General features: G+C 43.3%; 1 pseudogene; it reads right to left on the reverse strand.

The window, feature by feature from the left end:
• Positions 1–12,500: 12,500 nt before the first annotated feature.
• On the reverse strand, positions 12,501–14,746 carry LOC124234972 (granzyme H-like; annotated as a pseudogene).
• Between the last annotated feature and the right edge of the window lie 407 nt (positions 14,747–15,153).

A 15,153-nucleotide genomic window follows, 5' to 3' on the forward strand; every position in this document is an offset into this window, starting at 1 on the left:
AATAGATGAATCTTGTAGAAGAAAAGAGCTAGAATCTAATATCCGTGAATGTGTACTATAGCTTTTACTGAAACATAATTTCTTTTCTCTAAAATCACCCTCATTTTTACAAAAGATAGCCAAATTAAGATTAACTGGTTTGCAAAATAAGTATTGTTTCAATAAAACTTGATCCAAGTATTTACATAAGTGCAGCAAGATTAACAATTGATTATACAGGCTTTTTTAAAAAAAATCTGCTTTGCTGGAATTTTTTTTATGAGGAATCTCAGATTGAACTGTAAAGGCCTCTCAAGGCCTAAAAGCCAAGCCAAGGACTTGCCGTCAGATTTTGCCTGCAGTACCTACAGATTTGGGTGGATTTCTCTTTGAGGTCCCCCAAAATATTCTGAGCTTCCTTGTACCTGCCAGATAAGCAAGCTTCCTTACTTACTGGGTAAGATTGCCAGGATCTCTGTAAACAAGGTACCAGGCTCATATTTCCAAGTGGCTTTATTTCCAGAAAGTCAACCTTATTCCTCAAAGGCAGTATTGTCATATCCTAGCCTGTATGTTTCTCAAATATGACATTTCAGTTAAAGCCTTGGTAATATAACCAATGTGTCCCATTAAAGGAGAACAGATTCTTATTGAACTTATGTAAATATTGCCACAAAATAACCATACTTGCTCACAAAGAGTTTCTAAATTCTGGAGGGATCAGGTAGGGAGAAAAAGTTAAATGTTTCAGTTTTGCTCATAAAGGTATAATTTCATCAAATTGCTGTAAGCCATAGTTAGCAGAAGAGAAAAGAGAAAAAGATTTCCTTAAATATGAGAAAATCAAACAACACATCAAAACTCAACATATTTCAAACAGAAGTCATAAAAAATTATAATCATCCTCATCAGTTCACACAGTCCTGTATAGTTGATTCTTGAGCTTAATCTTCTGTTAGCGGATCTATAAGCTTAGTTTCTGTTAGAATTCTGTAATTTCTTACCCAGTTCAGTTTTATAATCTGGAAGTTGATCAGAAACCTGTAGTTTAGAACCTTTGTATCACAATCCTTTCCAGGAATTTCTCTGAAGATGAAACATATTTGCAAAAGCAAAAAGCGTCACAGTAAAACAGCAACTATCTGTAAAAGGACAAAAGACTCAAAAGGGCAATTGACAAAGAAAGTTGGCTACTTCTGTGACATAGAACACTTCAAGATAACAATTGGAATTACGACCGATAACCAGGACAGATCAAAATTTTAGGAATGCTATATAATTTTAAGACATCTATATCAATGGCATGCACCCACATAATACCACCTAAGAAAGTTTATCATCACTTATTTGACAATGCTTCCCATGTAGCTTAATAGACCAAATAAGCCTAATTAGTTTAGTATTTTCAAAAGAAACCCTTTTATTCAGGACTTGAATATTTTTGACGAGAAGCTTATCAAAAATACCAAAGGACTTTAAAACACTTGTTCAAACAACGCTCACTGTGAAATAATGCTGAGGTATCCATTCAAACATCCACTGACAACAGAAACAGTCAAAAAATCTTGAGTGACCTCAGTCATTATTTTAACAAAACAGATTTGTCTTTTATGTAGACTTACTCAAAGGAACACCTTTTATAACCTCTTTATCAAGAGCAGGCCAGAAGTTCAAGAAAATTTATCCTTTGTGAGAAAACCAAATTTTAATTTCTGCACCAGCTCATTTTTAACATTCAATCCCATTTACTTAATTGGATTTACCTTAATCTTAGTCTACTTGACCAGGCATAAAACTCCTTTCAAAATTTCTCCTTCACAAATCTTCTACAACTTTCTTTTTGCCCTCAGAATTTGTCCCAAAGTCTTTCTTATTCCTTTCTAGTACTTTAGGACAAATTTATCTTTCTTAACCCATCAAACAAAAATACTTCCATTCTTTATACCCTCTTTACTGAAAACATACATTTTAACTTTCCTTGAATACAGAGCTGTTTTCCTTATTAATTCCCAGTAGCTTTAATTATATGTTAATTAGAACTTTTAACACTTAAGAGACCCTAGTAAACACTAAAAAGCTAAGCAATTACAAATTTTCTTTTATATCAGCATTCTAAACACTTCTCATAATTTCTAGAAACATGCCACTTCACACAGGCATGCTTTTTAATAGACCCAAACACTTTTAACCTCTTTACAATAAGAAGCCAAAAGTAGATAACTTATATATGTTTAGCAATAATGTTTGTGTTCTATTCAATCCAAAAAATGGCCCAGATACTCATATTTATCATTTAACTTAACTTGGCAAAGCTCAAGATTGTTACCAAAAGGAATTTCGAAGCTGTTTTTTTCTTTCCAAGTATACAGACAAAACAGTTATTGTACCCACTTTTATCTATTTAAACCATTTGTTTCCAACAATTGTGTTCAGATTACCCACGAAAACCTCATGAGACATTAGACAAAACTGGTCACCACTTAAAGCTATTATTTTGCTGACGAATTTAACAGACAACGTGAACTTATTTGACTAGTAAACACAGGCTGCATGCCTGCATCGTATGCAAATACCGACAACTCTGACAAGACTATTTTCAATCAAACCAACAAACTTAAACAAGCTTTCACTTACCAAAGATTAATTCACATCATGTTAACTTGAAAGACACTGGGTTAGTTTCTACTACATTTAGAATTTATGTAAGCACTTACCTTAAGCCAATTAAACCAAGCTCTGAATTTTGGCCATACCATCCAGAGGTAAAAATATCACACATATAACATCGTAAGACATACGTACACAGAGACTGCACTGCTATTGTTTTTTCTACCAATATTTGTGGAGAAGATATTCGAGATGCTAGATTTTTTGGAAAAGGCACACTTATGGCTGTTTTTCCTCTCCCCTCCTCTTTTTCTTTTGCCTTCAGTCTTAGGAATTAGTGATGGGCTAGATAGTAATTCCTGGAGAGGGGAGATGATAATCCTTTTCATGATAAAGGAACTAGGTGGAATCTGAACTGCCTCTAGAGCTGTATTTCCAGTCTTGCAAGGATTTTCTAAGGACAGTTGCTCTTGATTTCCCAGAAACTGGGCTGTAACTTGAATGACGTTCTAGGTTGATCTACCTGTCCAACTGCATCATAAAGGCACAGAGAAACCTCTCAAGTTTTCTCCCAGCTGGAGTTTCTGGGGCATAACCCATCCAATTGAAACTGTTTCTAATTAGTTAGAATATACCTGAACAGTGAGTCTCTAGGGATGCTTAGGGCATTCCCCAAGGGGATAAAGCCAGCGTCTGACTGACAGTGGACTGGAGAAGGGTGCAGATTCCGATTGCGGGTGTCAACACAGTTATAAGATTTAATCAACGCCCACTTAGCCAGGGCAACTTTGTCCCTGAGCCCGCACAAGGGGAGCTAGGGAAGCAGGAGGCAAAGGCCTGGAACTGGCTGGAGGTCAGGGCTCCCAGAAGCCAGGGTTGAAAGTTAAGTCCCTGGCACAAGGTTTTCAAGTTTTTCGATTTTACAAAAGGTCCAGGTTCTGCTCAGGTCCAGCCTGAACTTAACCTCGACTTGGTGACAACAAAAGAGGTGATGAACAAAACAGACAAAGAAAGGAAAAGAGATCAGACCTCGCCCTCATGGCCTCTTCCAGAGGGTTATCAAGATAAGAGTCACTCAACAGTTCCCGTGCCAGGCACACAACCCCAGCAGGATACTTTACAGAATGAATCACAGGTCTCCTACCCTCATAACTGACTTAGTAGGTGGCTAAAATACTCAACGAGTCAACCGCCAAGAGAAGGCACCCCACTTAGGGTTGCTGGGGTGATCAGGCCCGGAAACCAGAGTGGGGGCTCCGAGGGGTGGAGCCTTTGACTCTTTAAAGATTTCCTTGTTTCCCAGTTGCAAAGCTCAAAAGGAGACAAAAATGACCATTGTAACTCTAAGTGAGATGAAAGAAACGGGTTTATTACCTTGAAAAATCCCCCCTGAACCTAGGGCAGCATCCTGCCATTGTTCCTACTGTGGGGTTCCTATAGCAAGGGGTGATGGGGGCATCCCCCAGCATTGCATCCCTTGTATACCTTCCCTGTTATGCCTGGCAGTAACAGGTGCCTGGTGAATGGTCCCTGAGAGAAAAGGAAAACTTTAAGAGAGATGAGAGAAAAGGAGCCATTACCTTGAAAATCCCCCCATTGGGGTTCTTGTAGCAAGGGACAATGGGGGCGTCCCTTGAACATCTTCCCTATTATGCCTGGCAGTAATAGGTGCCTGATGAATGGTCCCCAGGATAAAAGGATAGAGAAAAACAGTGAGGAGTTTTCCGCCAGTCTGGGGGACATTCTACCCAATTGCAGCCTGGAGCCATTCTCCCAAGAAGGGGTTCCCATACTCAACCAAAGGTTAGAGTTTGGTACTTTCCTTGAACTGGAGTCCCGTTTGGGACTTTCCCGCAGTTTGGAGTGTGGTCAGGTGCCATGGGAGGGATTCCAATCCACCCTTAGGAAAAGAAACCTTCCACAGGAGTCTTGGAGATTGGCGACCATACTAATGACTTAAGTGGCCGACCTGTGCCCACGTAAAATTTATATATTAGAGATAGAGTCAAGAAGGAACAGATTAATTCATTCTTCATCACCCTGAGGCTTAAGGTACTGATTCTCTTCAAGCTGAATGCCATGATTTGTCCCATAGAGTAGCCATGGGCAGCAAACGTGGATTCATACAGCTGTCCAAGAAAGTTCCCGATGGAGAAGTGAATTTAGATCCATTCTTGAAAAAGAGAAAGGCACAAGGAAGAAAAGGGCACTTACCAGAACTCCAGCTCACAAGCCAATGAAGCAAGTCCCCACATGGGCCACCAGAAATGATGCAGGGTTGGTGAGCCGAGGAGTCGAAAGAAAGATTTCTTGGACTCTCAAGGTCTGGCAGTGGTGCTCTTTTATTTAGAGAATAGTACAGAATAGCATGGGGATAGGACCGATGGACAGTGAAGAGCTGCAGGCATGGGGACAGGACCCATGGGCAGTGAAGAGCTGCTGCTGCTGCTGCATGGGGACAGGACCCATGGGTAGTCAGAGCTCCTGCTGCTGCCCTGAGTTGAGGGTTAGGGTTAAACTTATAAGGCATGGGTACATGACTTATTTTTACTGGAAAAAGAAAAGATGATGTAAAAAGTCATTAAACGATTTCAGTGCAGATGGGGTCTGGTTATTGTGCGGTCACATAACTTTAGATACGAATCTGGTCATATAGTTTGGCATGTAGACCAGGTCACCTTGGGCTTCTCTCCCTGGGGCAGCCTTAATCCACATCACTCCCACTTCATATTTATTTATTTATTCATTTATTTTTATTTTATTGAGGTCACATTGGTTTATAAGATTATGTAAATTTCAGGTGTACACATTAGATTTCAGCTTCTGTATAGACTACATTGTGTTCACCACTAAAAGTTTAGTTTCAGTCTGTCACCATACATATCTGTCCCTTTACCCCTTTTCACCTCAGCCCATCTGCTTTCCCTCTGGTGGCCACCAATCTGTTATTGGTATCTATGTGTTTGGTTTTTTATCTTCCACATATGAGCAAAATCATGTGCTTTTTTGTTTTTCTCTTTCTGACTTACTTTGCTTTGCAAACTACCCTCGAGGTCCACCCACGTTACTGCAAATGGCAAAATGTCGCTGTTTTGGAGGCTGAGCAGTATCCCATTGTATATATACACCATGTCTTCTTTATCCATTCCTTCATGATGGGCACGTAGGTTGCTTCCACATCTTGTTTATTGTGAATAATGCGCAATGAACATAAGGTTCCCTATCTTTTTGAATTAATCTTTTCATGTACTTTGGAATAATACCCAGAAGTGGAATAGCGGGATCATATGTTATTTCTATTTTTACTTTATTGAGGAATCTCCATACCGTTTCCCATAGTGGCTGCACCAGTTTGCATTCCCACCAACAGTGTATGCAGGTTTCCTTTAATCCCTATCCTCTTGAGCACTTGTTATTTTCTGTCATTTTAATAATAACCATTCCTAAGTGTGTGAGGTGACATCTAATTGTACCTTTGATTTGAATTTCCCTAATTATGAGTGATGTTGAAAACCTTTTCATGGCCTGATGGCCATGCGTGTATCTTCTTTGGAAAACTGTCTGTTCATATCCTCTGCACATTTTTTGATTGAGTTGTGCATTGTTTTGTTGTTGAGTTGCATGAGTTCTTTATGTATTTTGGAAATTAATCCCCATGGCATATATGATTTGCAAATATCTTCTCACAGTTGCTAGGTTATCATTTTGTTTAGTCAATGGTTTCCTTTGCTGTGCAGAAGCTTTTTATCTTGGTGTAGTCTCATTTGTTTATTTTTTGTTTTGTTTCCATTGCCTGAGGAGACATGATATTCAAAAAGATACTGCTAAGACTCAGGTCACAGAGAGTACACCTATGTTTTCTTCTAGGTGTTTTATGGTTTCAGGTCTCACATTCCAGTCTTTAATCTATTTTGAGTTAATTTGTGTGTGCGGTGAAGATAATAATCTACTTCCCTTCTTTCTCCTGTGGCTGTCCTGTTTTCCCAACAGTGTTTAGTGAAGAGACTTTCCTTTCACCATTGTATGTTCTTGGCTCCTTTGTCAAAAATTAGCTGTCCTCCCATTTCTTTCTATGAGTTGTCCATGGAGAGTGGAATGTATGAGAGTAGATAGGATACCTATGTTTTTTAAATGTTTTCATTTTCTATTTTAGTAAAACATTGTCATATTAGATCAAATATGAGTGTGAGATGTTTCACAACATCCATAACTAGTTGCATCTACTTCGGACTGTTTTATTACATTTCCGTCAGTTACAACATTTTTCTTCTCTGGGACGTTGGGACATTAAAGTCTTGTGCAGCCCACCTCCTCCCTGGGCCACCTAGGCTGGGAACAAGGCAAGTCTTCTGGGCAGGCTGCTGCCGGGTCACTTCTCCTTCCTTCATTCTGACGCTGCTGTAGTCAGAAACCAATCTCGTCACTCTTGGCTCTGTAGGAGAGTAGTGTACTACTGAGGCATTCCAGATGTCCTCAGGGCTGCCTTAATGTCACTCTCAGAAGGATGTTTTGAAGGTCTTTGAGAAGTTTCTACTGATGAGCCTGTGATGTTTTATGGAGTGTCAGTGCTGGGAGAAGGCTGTGCCCGCGCCATTGTCTTCCCACCACACGTGTCTGCTGGAGCAAGAAACTCTCTTTCCAAGAAGTGACCTGTGCTGTTGCCCTTGTAGAAAGAGCAGGGGACACAGGATATTCAGTGACATCAGCATACAGTCTTCCCCTCAAAGAAGTTAGTGGGAAAGAGCAAACTAGACTCTGGATGTGGCAGAGATTTGGAAAAGGTGCCAGATCCTCAATGTTTCCCAGAAGTACAGCTCACTTCTGAGACTGAGCAGCTGATCCTAGGGCCCTGAGTAAATATAGCAAGAGGTGGAGGTGGACATAGTCCCTGAAACCCTCTTCCACAGACAATCCAAATATTCAAGATAGGAGAGTGGTGACACACACTGTGATGTATTCATGCGTGGAATGCTGGCCAGCTGTTCAAAAGCACCATGTTTTAGAGACTGTTTAGTGCCATGCAGCGGTTTCTATCACCTAATATCAGGTGGAAAAAGTAGACTGTATAACGGTGTATACAATTTGATACTAATTCTGTTAAAGAAAAGGACAAGAACCAGAACAACTGTTTTATGTGACTCATTTTCACCTTTATGTTATCTAGTTTTTTTCTATAATAGAAATGTATTAGTTTTATAGGCAGAACAAAATTTAGGTCTCATGATCAATATAAACAGCAAACACTATTAAGCATCATGGTTGAGATGAGCCAGCAGTTTAATGAAACAATTTCCTTGTCTTCCAGGGGACACAGGTGAACCACACTGTGCAGCCTCACTTGAGGTCAGGTGTGGCTGAGTGACCATCCCCACAAATGGGATGTGAGTGGAAATGCTGCGGGCACCTTCCAGACCAGGCCCCTAACACAGTCCTGTGCTGACCGTGTAGACTCCTCCCCTTCCATGGTTTGATGCAGCTCAACACAGGGAACAGGATGCCACCTTCAGTGGACTGAGTCTATTCCCTTGATCATGGGTCGACCATTTAATGATTGTCCAAAATGGGACACTTGAGAGTGAGAGGGGCACCACATACCAGGACACTCATTTTGGACTGTGTGTGAGCAAGAAACAGACTTCTGTTGTGTTAGTCACTGAAATGCTCAAGTTTATCAGTTAGAATAATTAAAGTTATATTAACTGGCACACAGACCATCTTACTGAAGCCTATCATTTTCTGAATTGTAATATTGATAAAAATAAAATAATTTTAATCAGTATACAGTTTAAAATATAGAATAAGTTAAAAAATAGAAAGAAGAAAAATGTCATCCTTCATCTCACCACCAACTGACCACTGTTAACAGAAGTCTTTCCACGTAGATTTTTTTTCTCTGTGTATTTTTACTTAGGTGTGATCACAATATATTTAGTTCTTCATCCTAGCATTTAAATTATTCAACATGAACACTTCCATCTTTTTATTAAAATCTATTGCTGAAAATCATTTAATGATCTCATTCATATTTAATTAATAGGCTTTTAAGTTATCTAAATAATACATAAAAATTATGAAAATGAATATGTTGGACTAAAGAAAACCTACAAGGAAAATAGAAGTATAAACAAAGATATGATTGTAATATATATAGATCTCTAACTAATTTGGCCTAAACATACCTGGTGAACATTCTTCTCTGCAAAAAAAGGTAATTCATTCTCAAAACTTTCAAGTTCCCATAGTGTTCACTGATATGAAACTTTTCAAATCTCATCCCTAAATTGGTACCGAATGTTGGCATTGTTTCGAAGATTTGACTTTTGTGACAAATCTGTAAGGAATAACCTTGTCTGCTTCTCTCATTGTGCTTGAAGGCTAGGTGAAAGACTCCTTTGTTCCTTTTATTCTTATTAACTTTTGCGCACAAGGTCCGAAAATGACATGTTCTCAATGTCCATACCGAATGTAAGCACCATTATTTTTGTAAATCCCTCCTGATTAGCTAAACAAAAATTTATTAACATTTTAATTAGCATTGATTAATAAGTGAGCTTCTCCTTTTTTCCAAATGTTGATTAGTTCTTTTATAACTTACCTGTTGATGTTCTTAGCCTAGTTTTCTCCTGCAGTGTATACTGTCGATGGTAAGGGCTGAGGAATCCATAATGAGCAGGTGCCATATTGTACCAGTTTCCTATTTTGGAGATTAATAGTGATTCCAACTTGGGGTTTATTATTAAACAATGGTGTGGTGAACATATTTATTAATAAAACACACAAACACTCCTATACTTTAGACCTTGTGTAAGAATAAGTCCTAGAAGAAAAATGACCAGATCAAAAGAGAGAAATAGATATAAATTGACTTAGAATCCATTTTAAGGAAACAGGTATAATCAAGAACATCCCAGTCTTCCTGATGCTCCAGACGTTAGAAGATCATCATTTTCCTTCCTAACATGTGTCATGCTATGTTAAGTACTCTGATCAGGTGAGAGGGGGAATTGACCAACCAGGCACTGTCCTTCAAGGCCACACACCCATGCCCCTGGTGGCAAATATTCCTGGCTACTCTCTCACTGGCTCTGGCTTACACCCTGGGGTTCCATGGAGCTCCTCATGGCTGACGTTCTGGGGTCCATTTCTTTCTGGTGATGGCTTCTCCCAAGAGTGTTCTTTTTATTGCTGTCAGCCGAAGTTGTCCCCTGGCTCCTGCCCCTTCTACTGTTCACTTGCTCATCTCCGCATGTGCATTCAACTCTTCCTTCGTGCCTCTGCTGGTTCTTCTGCTGGTGCTGTGGGTCCCACAGAAGGCTTGGTGGAAGTACATGGGGACTGTCTTGAAGGAAAAATAAGCTTTCTTTTGCTTTTCATCTTAGTTTTCAATGTACTGGAATTTACTTTTCATATCTGTGTGATTTGTTTGTTATATTTCTCCAAGATGGTTCTTCTCTATTTGATGTTGGTCCCAACTGATTCACTGTTTGTCCAGCTCTCATGAATTTGTTGCATTCCGTCACATGCAATTTATCAGTGGTGCTGTTTGCAGGATACAGGATCCTAAAATCTGGGTCATAATTGGTGCCAAAAATAATCAATGATCAATCTTTAGATAAGAAAGATAGAGCGATGTTTATTGAGCCATTACTGAAGACTAGTCCAGAAGTGCTGTCTCCATCAGAGATGAAAGCTCTGCTGAGAAGTGTGAACACAGCATGGCTATAGACCATTTCATAAACAAGAACATACATGAAATAGGATAGGAATGCAATCTTTTTCCAACTCACAAGGATATGTTTTTCTGTAGTTTAGCACATACATAACAGGGCAACTTGACCTTGGTCCTCTGAGAAGAAGAGCTTATCTTCAAAAAAGTGCTGGTATTGGAGTCAGAGAAAGAGAGACATTCATTCTCATCTTTATAGAATGCATTCTTGGGGCCGGCCTGGTGGTGCAGTGATTAAGTTTGCACGTTCTGCTTCGGGAGCCCAGTTTGGATCCTGGGTGTGGACCAACGCACGCCTTATCAAGCCATGCTGTGGCAGGCAAACCACATATAAAATAGAGGAAGAAGGACACCAGTGTTAGGTCAGGGCCAATCTTCCTCAGCAAAATGAGCAGGATTGGCAGCAGATGTTTGCTCAGAGCTAACCTTTCTCAATAAATAAATAAATAAGTAAATAAATAAATAAAATAAGAACAGCATTCTTTGCTTTGGGAAAATGTTTGAAGCAGATGTACAGTGTCTGGTGGGTCAGAAGTCAGGCTGCTCAGGGGAAAGCAAGTTTTAGATTGAATCATGGTTAAACCAGAACAGCTTCCCCCATACCTCAAGATGTGAAAGCTTCTTGTTATTCTTACTATTTTCATCACAGTGAAGGATCTGGACTTGAAATGTGGCATTTTGTGCATTTGTGGACTGGGACTCATGCTTTCTACATGTCAATAAATAAAGATAAGGCTGCCCAGGTGGCTCTCTCCTCTCTCCCTCCCTCCTGTCCGGTCATGGGATCCCCTGAGCACAGATTGAGAAACTCAGGACCTGTGGGTCTTGAAGTCTCCTCCAACTTCACATTGCCCTTCTCGAATCGAACAAGATGACTTATGTGAAACTCTAATGTGCAATACAGATGAAATACAGAGACTTTAATTATTTTCAAAGCAAGATGTCTTGTGGTTTCCAAATACCAATCTATCTGCCAAACTGACCTGCCTGGGGGAAGGGGAGGAGCTAAGAGAATGTAGAGGAAATTGCCCTCCATCTAAGTTTCCGAGTATCAGGGACACAGCCTCTTATGTGTCAGGCACAAAGAAAGAGATCAACAGTTGACTTATTGATGGACAGCCAAGTGGTACTTTCTGGCCCAGCAGTGCTGGAGGCATCAGACTCACTGAGCTGCTGTAACCCAGGTTGCCAGCAGGGGGAGATAGGCCAGGCTGAAAGGGACTGAAGCTCCTGAGTGACTTCACAGGACATTGTGAATATGGCCCTGGTTATGCTGGGCTGGATGGAGGACTTGAACTGTCTCTGTTCAGGTGGGAAGTGCATACTGGGTCCTTTGATAGGCAACAGGTGGGCCGGCAGCTCAGGCATGACAGGGACAAGCCATAGAGGGGAATTCACATGGGACTTTGGGAACTTGGTTAGGGAGATGAGAGAGAAGCTGGCTCAAAACAGGGTGGGCTGGAAGGGAAAGGAGCTGGTAGACAGGGCAGTCAGAAGGAAAATAGAGGCTGGTGTGGGACAGTCAGCTGGCGAGGAAGGTTGAGTGAGCTCAGTTCTGGGCCCAGGGTAGGGCAGGAAATGGGACCAGAGTGAAGCTGGAGGCCATCATGGCAGCATCTGAGCGTCAGAAGCTGCAGATGGTCCTGGCTTGGGAGAAGCTGCCCCACTGGAGACAGAAGCCCTGGAAACAAGAAACTCAGTGCCCATGGCCTGGACATCTTGCCTCCTGTCTCCCTGGAGTTATTCCCCTTCCACTGACCTGCTGCTCTCTCTGCCAAGTTGTCAGGGTGTTGGTGATGGTGGTTGGGTTAGAGAAGGCAAGAACTTTCTAAAGCCCAGGGAGGAACATATTTTGGGGAAGAAGATTGTCATTTTATAATGAGCAGCCTTCAGACTCAGCCCTTGCACAGGGCTCAACACCACAGAGCTGTGACTGAGAAAGGATACAGCATGGGGTTTAGGGGGAAAGAGAGCTGGAGGAGGAAGGAGGAAGGACAGCCACAACTGACAGCAGAGGGCTGCCTGGAGCGTGCTGCTGCGTGTTGAAAGTGGTTCAGTGAGTCCGTGAGACTTCAGTCACACTCGCTAGAGATCCATTTATTACAGCCCTGCAATCCCGCCCCACGGGATTCCTGCCTCTGCCCCAGAAAAGGTGGTCAGGCCCAGAGGAAGGTCAGCATCACACCAGCTATGAGAAGAACTTCATTGTTCCCTTTATCCAGTGCAAGTAGGGTGATACCTTCATGAAGACTCCTGGAAGGGTCCTGTTGTTTTGTCCATAGGAGAAGATACCCTGGATCAGCTTGTTGCAGATGAGGGGGCTTCTGGAGTCCCCCTGGGGGCAGAGAGAAGAAGGACTGAGTTGGCCACCTAGTGGTCCTGCCCTTCCCTCCACCCCAGGGGTCAGTGGCCTACATTATGGGCTACGTGGGGGAGCAGGACCTGGGCAGGCCTTGTCACTCCCTCATCCCAGGGCTCCAGCCTGGCTCTGACTGTTACATGCAGTTCCACCCAGGCCAATGCTTTCTCTCTAATCCTCAGGGAAATTTTGGTGAGAACCCTGCTGTGAGGTGACTGATGTTTCCTCGCCCTGCTGCCGTGGTCTGCTCTGGGGAAAAACTTAAAGACTGCATCGTGGACCCAGGCTGCCCAAGCTCTCAGGCTGAGGCTTGAAGATATGGCCACTCCCATCCCCCAGAGCTCCCCATTTCCTTTCTCCCTGGTCTGTCTCGGTGGATGCTGGAAACCCTAACTTGAAGCTTTGTTCATCTTCTTCGGGTCCCCTACACAAATCTGGGGGGCCTGGTTGTAATGGTGGGGGAAGTGGGAGTAACATTCATGATCTTCTGCACAGTCAGCTTCACCTCCTGCAGTGTGTTGGACACTCTGTCTACTGGGGAGACTTTCCCCCAGCCGACCACACTGCACACCTGTCTTGGGTTCATCTGGGCCTTGCCCCGGTGCAGGCTGAGGGGCCGCACAGTTATAGTCTGTTGGCCTTTCTCTCCAGCTGATAGGAAGAGGCAAGAAAGTCCAGCTCAGCTGCTGGCCTCCTGGGCCTGGACACTGCAATGAGGCTGCACTGACTTCCCTCTCCCCGGAGCCACTGGGACTACTCAGGTGGACAGGAGGGGAAGGAGAGAAGGGACAGGTCCCAGTGGGAGGGGAAGCAATCTGGACCCCGGACAGCAAGAACAGTAGGGAGGTTCCCTTACCTTTAGTAACATGATGTCATAGGAGAGGTTCTTAGGATTATAGTCTGGGTGGCGGATGGCTTGTCTCACAGTGATGACCTGCTGGGTCTTCCCCTGCTTCTGGAGGTTATGGGCCCCAAGGGTGACATTGATTACTCTGCAAAGAAAGTAGAGTGAGGTGGTGGGGTGCATGGAATCAAAAGAGATCCAGCGCTGGAGTCATGAAGGGAGGGTGACATGGGGCAGGGCAGGGCTGCAGCTAGTGGAAATCAAAACAAGAGGAGGACTGGGCACTGAGTGATTGTGTCCCCTGTGCTTCTCAATGACATTAGGGTAGGTCACCTGGACGCTTTCTCTAGCCCTTAAGTCATATTGTGAAAATACGCTGAGTTTGCCTTTTCATCCTAATGTATGCTTTCAGCTTTCCCAGCTGCTTTAGTTGGCCAGTGTGGTCTCTCTTCTCAACTGAGTCACTTGCTTTCACATCTGACGCTCTGACCCCAAAGTTTCCCTGTCCTATTTCTCACTTTCCGTCACCCAGTCATGCTCTCATATGGCTCCTCTCATGAGCTCTCATGGCCTTGAGTTGCCAGGAGCTGGGGGAGCTCACCTGGGCTGCAGCCCCTGGGCAGAGGTCCCTGTAGGAGTCTCAGGAGGTGTCAGTTGTCTGCAGCCCCTCACCTTCCCCGGCAGTGAGCAGCAGTCAGAACAAAATCCTCTTGCACGAGGATACCGCCACACCTCTTCTTTTTGTTCTCAAGCAGAAACTCATAAACACCACGTAGGGGTGGGAGAGGGGCTTGGCCTCATGTCCTCCAATGATGTTCTCTGAAAGAAAAGCCTGGAAGATGGGCTTTCTGGGAGTAGGTGTGGTCAGGAGAGAAGGCTCTGGAAGGTGGTGATTGAGGGTGGGGTCTACAGTGCCCTGCTGACACCGGGGAGAGTCCTCCCAGATTCTCCCAGTAGGAGAACAATCTTTTCTGAATGTGAAGCCTCCGAACCTCCTGTGAGAAAAGGGCCGACAGTGCTTGTTGAGCTGTCCTACTTCACAGCATGCATGGAGGAGACAAGAGCTGTCTTCATGAGGGTGGAGCCCAGAGGATCGTCGACAGGGCTCCGCTATGCCTTCTTTCTCAGTGAGTCTCCCAAGCCAGCTGAGCCTCTCCTAATGTCGCAGCTGGTGCCCGTTTCTAATGATCTGTCCGTGAGCTTACGGTGATGGATTTTCTACAATCCTCATGTCTGAGGGTCTAACCCGTTCTAGGATCTCAGTAAACATTTTGTGGCTGCATGAATAAATGTCCTTCACTTAGCTTTCCGCTGAGGTTTGGTGAGGATCCTGCTGGTGGTATTGAAGGCCATTGGCCTGGAGAGGGGACACTGTGTGGAGCAGCTGAAGGCCTGAGACGCCAGGCAGAGGTGGAGCTGAAAATGTGCTGCCCAGGACCCCGGCAGAGCCACGGCAACGGGGCGCCCTGCATGCAGTGATTCGGCCTCTTCAGAGATCAGCTGCTCCCTGGGCTTCTCTCCTTGGTGGTGGTGAGGGGGTGAAGTTACCAGGAAATGAAACTGAATCTTAAGTTGGGTCCAGGACAACTCTCATTACCACACCCGATTTTTCTGAGCAGCCCTTTCTTGGGTTGGAGT

This window comes from Equus quagga, chromosome 2 (genome assembly GCF_021613505.1).
Source record: "Equus quagga isolate Etosha38 chromosome 2, UCLA_HA_Equagga_1.0, whole genome shotgun sequence".
NCBI lineage: Eukaryota > Metazoa > Chordata > Mammalia > Perissodactyla > Equidae > Equus > Equus quagga.